The sequence below is a fragment of the Silene latifolia genome, chromosome 3 (assembly GCF_048544455.1).
Source record: "Silene latifolia isolate original U9 population chromosome 3, ASM4854445v1, whole genome shotgun sequence".
Lineage (NCBI taxonomy): Eukaryota > Viridiplantae > Streptophyta > Magnoliopsida > Caryophyllales > Caryophyllaceae > Silene > Silene latifolia.
This window is the reverse complement of record NC_133528.1, coordinates 62,100,680-62,110,853: the sequence shown is the minus strand read 5'-3', so window position 1 is coordinate 62,110,853 and position 10,174 is coordinate 62,100,680.

Below are 10,174 nucleotides of genomic sequence, written 5' to 3'. Positions count from 1 at the left end.
AATCTCATCCACGATAGGGTATCACCCGTCTCTCCCTAGGTTTTAGTCTTGGGCTTTTGCACTATGAACGACCTTTGACTAAGAAAAAGGTTTTAGGGTTGGATTAGGCGGCTCCGTGAAGCGGTGACGGCTAATCCAACCCTAAACCCTTTTCCGTCCCGTTTTAGAAGCGTATTTCCCCTCTTTTAATGCCATTCATGTTTTAGAGTCACAGTGTTACTATACGTTTGATTATGACCAACCTTTGACTAAGGAAAAGGTTTAGGGTTGGATTAGGCGGTTCCGCGATGCGGTGACGCCTAATCCAACTCTAAACCATTTTTCGTCCCGTTTTACAAGCGTCTTTCCCCTCTTTTAATCCTATCCACGACAGGGTATCACCCGTCTGTCCCTAGGTTTTAGTTTTGGGCTTTTGCACTTCGAACGACCTTTCACTAAGGGAAAGGGTATAGGGTTGGATTAGGTGGCTCCGCGAAGCGGTGATGTCTTATCCAACCCTAAATCCTTTTCCGTCCCGTTTTAGAAGCGTCTTTCCCCTCTCTTAATGCCATTCATGTTCTAGAGTCACAATGTTACTATATGTTTGATTATGACCGACCTTTGACTAAGGAAAAGGGTTTAGGGTTGGATTAGGCGGCTCCGTGAAGCGGTGACGGCTAATCCAACCCTAAACCCTTTTTCGTCTCGTTTTAGAAGCGTCTTTCCCCTATTTTAATCCCATCCACGACAGGGTATCACCCGTCTGTCTCTAGGTTTTAATCTTGGGCTTTTGCACTACGAACGACCTTTGACTAAGGGAAAGGGTTTAGGGTTGGATTAGGCGGCTCCGCGAAGCGGTGATGTCTAATCCAACCCTAAACCCTTTTCCGTCCCGTTTTATAAGCGTCTTTCCCCTCTCTTAATGCCAGTCATGTTCTAGAGTCACAATGTTACTATATGTTTGATTATTACCGACGTTTGACTAAGGAAATGGGTTTAAGGTTAGATTAGGTGGCTCTGCGATGTGGTGACGCCTAATCCAATCCTAAACCCTTTTCCGCCCAGTTTTAGAAGCGTCTTTCCCCTCTTTTATTCTCATCCATGAGAGGGTATCACCCTTCCCTCCCTAGGTTTTAATTTGGGGCTTTTGCACTACGAACGACCTTTGACTAAGGAAAAGGATTTAGGGTAGGATTAGGCGGCTTCGCGATGTGGTGACGCCTAATCCAACGCTAAACCCATTTCCGTCCCGTTTTAGAAGCGTTTTCCCCCTCTTTTAATCCCATCCACGAAAGGGTATCACCCGTCTCTCCCTAGGTTTTAGTCTTGAGCTTTTGCACTACGAACGACCTTTGACTAAGGGAAAGGGTTTAGGGTTGGATTAGGCGGCTCCGCGAAGCGGTGACGCCTAATCCAACCCTAAACCCTTTTCCGTCCCGTTTTAGAAGCATCTTTCCCCTCTTTTAATGCCATTCATGTTTTAGAGTCATAGTGTTACAATATGTTTGATTATGACCGACCTTTGACTAAGGAAAATGGTTTAGGGTTGGATAAGGCTGCTCCGCGATGCGGTGATGCCTAATCCAATCCTAAACCCTTTTCCGTCTCGGTTTAGAAGCGTCCTTCCCCTCTTTTAATCCCATCCACGACAGGGTATAACCCTTCTCTCCCTAGGTTTGAATCTTGGGTTTTTGCACTACGAACGACCTTTGACTAAGGAAAAGGGTTTAGGGTTGGATTAGGCGGCTCCGCGAAGTGGTGACGCCTAATTCAACCCTAAACCCTTTTCCATCCCATTTTAGAAGCGTCTTTCCCCTTTTTTAATGCCATTCATGTTTTAGAGTCACAGTGTTACTATATGTTTGATTATGACCGACCTTTGACTAAGGAAAAGGGTTTAGGGTTGGATTAGACGGCTCCGCGATGCGGTGACGCCTAATCCAACCCTAAACCCTTTTCCGTCCCGTTTTTGAAGGGTCTTTCCCCTCTTTTAATCTCATCCACGATAGGGTATCACCCGTCTCTCCCTAGGTTTTAGTCTTGGGCTTTTGCACTATGAACGACCTTTGACTAAGAAAAAGGGTTTAGGGTTGGATTAGGCGGCTCGTGAAAGCGGTGACGGCTAATCCAACCCTAAACCCTTTTCCGTCCCGTTTTAGAAGCGTATTTCCCCTCTTTTAATGCCATTCATGTTTTAGAGTCACAGTGTTACTATACGTTTGATTATGACCGACCTTTGACTAAGGAAAAGGTTTAGGGTTGGATTAGGCGGTTCCGCGATGCGGTGACGCCTAATCCAACTTTAAACCATTTTTCGTCCCGTTTTACAAGCGTCTTTCCCCTCTTTTAATCCTATCCACGACAGGGTATCACCCGTATGTCCCTAGGTTTTAGTTTTGGGCTTTTGCACTTCGAACGACCTTTCACTAAGGGAAAGGGTATAGGGTTGGATTAGGTGGCTCCGCATGAAGCGATGTCTTATCCAACCCTAAATCCTTTTCCGTCCCGTTTTAGAAGCGTCTTTCCCCTCTCTTAATGCCATTCATGTTCTAGAGTCACAATGTTACTATATGTTTGATTATGACCGACCTTTGACTAAGGAAAAGGGTTTAGGGTTGGATTAGGCGGCTCCGTGAAGCGGTGACGGCTAATCCAACCCTAAACCCTTTTCCGTCCCGTTTTAGAAGCGTCTTTCCCCTCTTTTAATGCCATTCATGTTTTAGAGTCACAGTGTTACTATACGTTTGATTATGACCGATCTTTGACTAAGGAAAAGATTTAGGGTTGGATTAGGCGGTTCCGCGATGCGGTGACGCCTAATCCAACCCTAAACCCTTTTTCGTCCCGTTTTACAAGCGTCTTTCCCCTCTTTTAATCCTATCCACGACAGGGTATCACCCGTCTGTCCCTAGGTTTTAGTTTTGGGCTTTTGCACTTCGAACGACCTTTGACTAAGGGAAAGGGTATAGGGTTGGATTAGGTGGCTCCGCGAAGCGGTGATGTCTTATCCAACCCTAAACCCTTTTCCGTCCCGTTTTATAAGCGTCTTTGCCCTCTCTTAATGCCATTCATGTTCTAGAGTCACAATGTTACTATATGTTTGATTATGACCGACGTTTGACTAATGAAAAGGGTTTAGGGTTAGATTTGGCGGCTCCGCGATGTGGTGATGCCTAATCCAATCCTAAACCCTTTTCCGCCCAGTTTTAGAAGCGTCTTTCCCCTCTTTTAATCTCATCCATGAGAGGGTATGACTCTTCCCTCCCTAGGTTTTAATTTGGGGCTTTTGCACTACGAACGACCTTTGACTAAGGAAAAGGGTTTAGGGTAGGATTAGGCGGCTTCGCGAAGTGGTGACGCCTAATCCAACCCTAAACCCTTTTCCATCCCATTTTAGAAGCGTCTTTCCCCTCTTTTAGTGTCATTCATGTTTTAGAGTCACAGTGTTACTATATGTTTGATTATGACCGACCTTTGACTAAGGAAAAGGGATTAGGGTTGGATTAGGCGGCTACGCGATGTGGTGACGCCTAATCCAACGCTTAACCCTTTTCCGTCCCGTTTTAGAAGCGTTTTCCCCCTCTTTTAATCCCATCTACGACAGGGTATCACCCGTCTCTCCCTAGGTTTTAGTCTTGAGCTTTTGCATTACGAACGACCTTTGACTAAGGGAAAGAGTTTAGGATTGGATTAGGCGGCTCCGCGAAGCAGTGACGCCTAATCCAACCCTAAACCCTTTTCCGTCCCGTTTTAGAAGCGTCTTTCCCCTCTTTTAATGCCATTCATGTTTTAGAGTCATAGTGTTACTATATGTTTGATTATGACCGACCTTTGACTAAGGAAAATGGTTTAGGGTTGGATTAGGCGGCTCCGCGATGCGGTGATGCCTAATCCAATCCTAAACCCTTTTTCGTCCCGTTTTAGAAGCGTCCTTCCCCTCTTTTAATCCCATCCACGACAGGGTATCACCCTTCTGTCCCTAGGTTTTAATCTTGGGCTTTTGCACTACGAACGACCTTTGACTAAGGAAAAGGGTTTAGGGTTGGATTAGGCGGCTCCGCGAAGTGGTGACGCCTAATTTAACCCTAAACCCTTTTCCATCCCATTTTAGACGCGTCTTTCCTCTTTTTTAATGCCATTCATGTTTTGGAGTCACAGTGTTACTATACGTTTGATTATGACTGACCTTTGACTAAGGAAAAGGTTTAGGGTTGGATTAGGCGGTTCCGCGATGCGGTGACGCCTAATCCAACCCTAAACCATTTTTCGTCCCTTTTTACAAGCATCTTTCCCCTCTTTTAATCCCATCCACGACAGGGTATCACCCGTCTGTCCGTAGGTTTTAGTTTTGCGCTTTTGCACTACGAACGACCTTTGACTAAGGGAAAGGGTATAGGGTTGGATTAGGTGGCTTCGCGAAGCGGTGATGTCTTATCCAACCCTAAACCCTTTTTCGTCCCGTTTTAGAAGCGTCTTTCCCCTCTCTTAATGCCATTCATGTTCTAGAGTCACAATGTTACTATATGTTTGATTATGACCGACCTTTGACTAAGGAAAAGGGTATAGGGTTGGATTAGGCGGTTCCGCGTTGCGGTGACGCCTAATCTAATCCTAAACCCTTTTCCGCCCCGTTTTAGAAGCGTCTTTCCCCTCTTTTAATCTCATCCATGACAGGGTATCACCCTTCCCTCCCTAGGTTTTAATCTAGGGCTTTTGCACTACAAACGACCTATAACTAAGGAAAAGGGTTTAGGGTTGGATTAGGCGGCTCCGCGAAGCGGTGACGCCTAATCCAACACTAAACCCTTTTCCATCCCGTTTTAGAAGCGTCTTTCCCCTCTTTTAATGCCATTCATGTTTTAGAGTCACAGTGTTACTATACATTTGATTATGACTGACCTTTGACTAAGGAAAAGGTTTAGGGTTGGATTAGGCGGTTCCGCGATGCGGTGACGCCTAATCCAACCCTAAACCATTTTTCGTCCCGTTTTACAAGCATCTTTCCCCTCTTTTAATCCCATCCACGACAGGGTATCACCCGTCTGTCCCTAGGTTTTAGTCCTGGGCTTTTGCACTACGAACGACCTTTGACTAAGGGAAAGGGTATAGGGTTGGATTAGGCGGCTCCGCGGAGCGGTGATGTCTTATCCAACCCTTAACCCTTTCCCGTCCCGTTTTAGAAGCGTCTTTCCCTTCTCTTAATGCCATTCATGTTCTAGAGTCATAATGTTACTATATGTTTGATTATGACCGACCTTTGACTAAGGAAAAGGGTTTAGGGTTGAATTAGGCGGCTCCGCGATGCGGTGACGCCTAATCCAACCCTAAACCCTTTTCCGTCCCGTTTTAGAAGCGTTTTCCCCCTCTTTTAATCCCATCCACGACAGGGTATCACCCGTCTCTCCCTAGGTTTTAGTCTTGGGCTTTTGCACTACGAACGACCTTTGACTAAGGGAAAGGGTTTAGGGTTGGATTAGGCGGCTCCGAAAAGCGGTGACGCCTAATCCAACCCTAAGCCCTTTTCCGTCCCGTTTTAGAAGCGTCTTTCCCCTCTTTTAATGCCATTCATGTTTTAGAGTCATAGTGTTACTATATGTTTGATTTTGACCGACCTTTGACTAAGGAAAATGGTTTAGGGTTGGATTAGGCGGCTCCGCGATGCGGTGATGCCTAATCCAATCCTAAACCCATTTCCGTCCCGTTTTAGAAGCGTCCTTCCCCTCTTTTAATCCCATCCACGACAGGGTGTCACCTTTCTCTCCCTAGGTTTTAATCTTGGGCTTTTGCACTAAGAACGACTTTTGACTAAGGAAAAGGGTTTAGGGTTGGATTAGGCGGCGCCGCGAAGTGGTGACGCCTAATTCAACCCAAAACCCTTTTCCGTCCCGTTTTAGAAGCGTCTTTCCCCTTTTTTAATGCCATTCATGTTTTAGAGTCACAGTGTTACTATATGTTTGATAATGACCGACCTTTGACTAAGGAAAAGGGTTTAGGGTTGGACTAGGCGTCGCGGAGCCGCCTAATCCAACCCTAAACCCTTTTCCGTCCCGTTTTTGAAGCGTCTTTCCCCTCTTTTAATCCCATCCACGATAGGGTATAACCCGTCTTCCCCTAGGTTTTAGTCTTGGGCTTTTGTACTAAGAACGACCTTTGACTAAGGAAAAGGGTTTAGGGTTGGATTAGGCGGCTCCGCGAAGCGGTGACGCCTAATCCAACCCTAAACCCTTTTCCATCCCGTTTTAGAAGCGTCTTTCCCCTTTTTATTGCCATTCATGTTTTAGAGTCACAGTGTTACTATATATTTGATTATGACCGATCTTTGACTAAGGAAAAGGGTTTAGGCTTAGATTAGGTGGCTCCGAGATGCGGTGACGCCTAATCCAACCCTAAACCCATTTCCGTCCCGTTTTAGAAGCGTCTTTTCCCTCTTTTAATCCTATCCACGACAAGGTATCACCCGTCTCTCCCTAGGTTTTAGTCTTGGGCTTTTGCAGTACGAACGACCTTTGACTAAGGGAAAGGGTTTAGGGTTGGATTAGGCGGCTCCCGCGCGGACGCCTAATCCAACCCTAAACCCTTTTCCGTCCCGTTTTAGAAGCGTCTTTCCCCTCTTTTAATGCCATTCATGTTTTAGAGTCATAGTGTTACTATATGTTTGATTTTGACCGACCTTTGACTAAGGAAAATGGTTTAGGGTTGGATTAGGCGGCTCCGCGATGCGGTGATGCCTAATCCAATCCTAAACCCATTTCCGTCCCGTTTTAGAAGCGTCCTTCCCCTCTTTTAATCCCATCCACGACAGGGTGTCACCTTTCTCTCCCTAGGTTTTAATCTTGGGCTTTTGCACTAAGAACGACTTTTGACTAAGGAAAAGGGTTTAGGGTTGGATTAGGCGGCGCCGCGAAGTGGTGACGCCTAATTCAACCCAAAACCCTTTTCCGTCCCGTTTTAGAAGCGTCTTTCCCCTTTTTTAATGCCATTCATGTTTTAGAGTCACAGTGTTACTATATGTTTGATAATGACCGAACTTTGACTAAGGAAAAGGGTTTAGGGTTGGACTAGGCGTCGCGGAGCCGCCTAATCCAACCCTAAACCCTTTTCCGTCCCGTTTTTGAAGCGTCTTTCCCCTCTTTTAATCCCATCCACGATAGGGTATAACCCGTCTTCCCCTAGGTTTTAGTCTTGGGCTTTTGTACTAAGAACGACCTTTGACTAAGGAAAAGGGTTTAGGGTTGGATTAGGCGGCTCCGCGAAGCGGTGACGCCTAATCCAACCCTAAACCCTTTTCTATCCCGTTTTAGAAGCGTCTTTCCCCTTTTTATTGCCATTCATGTTTTAGAGTCACAGTGTTACTATATATTTGATTATGACAGATCTTTGACTAAGGAAAAGGGTTTAGGCTTAGATTAGGTGGCTCCGAGATGCGGTGACGCCTAATCCAACCCTAAACCCTTTTCCGTCCCGTTTTAGAAGCGTCTTTTCCCTCTTTTAATCCTATCCACGACAAGGTATCACCCGTCTCTCCCTAGGTTTTAGTCTTGGGCTTTTGTAGTACGAACGACCTTTGACTAAGGGAAAGGGTTTAGGGTTGGATTAGGCGGCTCCGCGAAGCGGTGACGCCTAATCCAACCCTAAACCCTTTTCCGTCCCGTTTTAGAAGCGTCTTTCCCCTCTTTTAATGCCATTCATGTTTTAGAGTTATAGTGTTACTATATGTTTGATTATGACCGACCTTTGTCTAAGGAAAAGGGTTTAAGGTTGGATTAGGCGGCTCCGCGAAGCGGTGACGCCTAATCCAACCCTAAATCCTTTTCCATCCCGTTTTAGAAGCGTCTTTCCCCTCATTTAATGCCATTCATGTTTTAGAGTCACAATGTTACTATATGTTTGATTATGACCGACCTTTGACTAAGGAAAAGGGTTTAGGGTTGGATTAGGGGCTCCGTGAAGCGGTGACGCCTAATCCAACCCTAAACCCTTTTCCGTCCCGTTTTCAAAGAGTCTTTCCCCTCTTTTAATCCCATCTACGACAGGGTATCACCTGTCTCTCCCTAGGTTTTAGTCTTGCGCTTTTGCACTACGAACGACCTTTGACTAAGGAAAAGGGTTTAAGGTTGGATTAGGCGGCTCCGCGAAGCGGTGACGCCTAATCCAACGCTAAACCCTTTTCCGTCCCGTTTTAGAAGCGTCTTTCCCCTCTTTTAATGCCATTCATGTTTTAGAGTCACAGTGTTACTATATGTTTGATTATGACCAACCTTTGACTAAGGAAAAGGGTTTAGGGTTTGATTAGGCGGCTCCGCGATGCGGTGACGCCTAATCCAACCCTAAACCCTTTTTCGTCCCGTTTTAGAAGCGTCTTTCCCCTCTTTTAATCCCATCCACGACAGGGTATCACCCGTCTGTCCCTAGGTTTTAGTCTTGGGCTTTTGCACTACGAACGATTTTTGACTAAGGAAAAGGGTTTAGGGTTGGATTAGGCGGCTCCGCGAAGTGGTGACGCCTAATTCAACCCTAAAACATTTTCCATCCCATTTTAGAAGCGACTTTCCCCTTTTTCAATGTCATTCATGTTTTAGAGTCACAGTGTTACTATATGTTTGATTATGACCGACCTTTGACTAAGGAAAAGGGTTTAGGGTTTGATTAGGCGGCTCCGCGATGCGGTGACACCTAATCCAACCCTAAACCCTTTTCCGTCCCGTTTTTGAAGGGGTTTTCCCCCCTTTTAATCCCATCCACGATAGGGTATCACCCGTCTCTCCCTAGGTTTTAGTCTTGGGCTTTTGCACTATGAACGACCTTTGACTAAGAAAAAGGGTTTAGGGTTGGATTAGGCGGCTCCGTGAAGCGGTGACGCCTAATCCAACCCTAAACCCTTTTCCGTCCCGTTTTAGAAGCGTCTTTCCCCTCTTTTAATGCCATTCATGTTTTAGAGTCACAGTGTTACTATACGTTTGATTAAGACCGACCTTTGACTAAGGAAAAGGTTTAGGGTTGGATTAAGCGGTTCCGCGATGCGGTGACGCCTAATCCAACCCTAAACCATTTTTCGTCCCGTTTTACAAGCGTCTTTCCCCTCTTTTAATCCCATCCACGACAGGGTATCACCCGTCTGTCCCTAGGTTTTAGTTTTGGGCTTTTGCACTACGAACGACCTTTGACTAAGGGAAAGGGTATAGGGTTGGATTAGGCGGCTTCGCGAAGCGGTGATGTCTTATCCAACCCTAAACCCTTTTCTGTCCCGTTTTAGAAGCGTCTTTCCCCTCTCTTAATGCCATTCATGTTCTAGAGTCACAATGTTACTATATGTTTGATTATGACCGACCTTTGACTAAGGAAAAGGGTATAGGGTTGGATTAGGCGGTTCCGCGATGCGGTGACGCCTAATCCAATCCTAAACTCTTTTCCGCCCCGTTTTAGAAGCGTCTTTCCCCTCTTTTAATCTCATCCATGACAAGGTATCACCCTTCCCTCCCTGGGTTTTAATCTTGGGCTTTTGTACTACAAATGACCTTTAACTAAGGAAAAGGGTTTAGGGTTGGATTAGGCGGCTCCGCGAAGCGGTGACGCCTAATCCAACCCTAAACCCTTTTCCATCCCGTTTTAGAAGCGTCTTTCCCCTCTTTTAATGCCATTCATGTTTTAGAGTCACAATGTTATTATATGTTTGATTATGACTGACCTTTGACTAAGGAAAAGGGTTTAGGGTTGGATTAGGCGGCTCGCGATGCGCCGATGCCTAATCCAACCCTAAACACTTTTCCGTCCCGTTTTAGAAGTGTCTTTCCCCTCTTTTAATCCCATCCACGACAGGGTATCACCCGTCTCTCCCTAGGTTTTAGTCTTGGGCTTTTGTACTACGAACGATCTTTGACTAAGGAAAAGGGTTTAGGGTTGGATTAGGCGGCTCCGCGAAGCGGTGACGCCTAATCTAACCCTAAACTCTTTTCCATCCCGTTTTAGAAGCGTCTTTCCCCTTTTTAATGCCATTCATGTTTTAGAGTCACAGTGTTACTATATATTTGATTATGACCGATCTTTGACTAAGGAAAAGGGTTTAGGCTTAGATTAGGTGGCTCCGAGATGCGGTGACGCCTAATCCAACCCTAAACCCTTTTCCGTCCCGTTTTAGAAGCGTCTTTTCCCTCTTTTAATCCTATCCACGACAAGGTATCACCCATCTCTCCCTAGG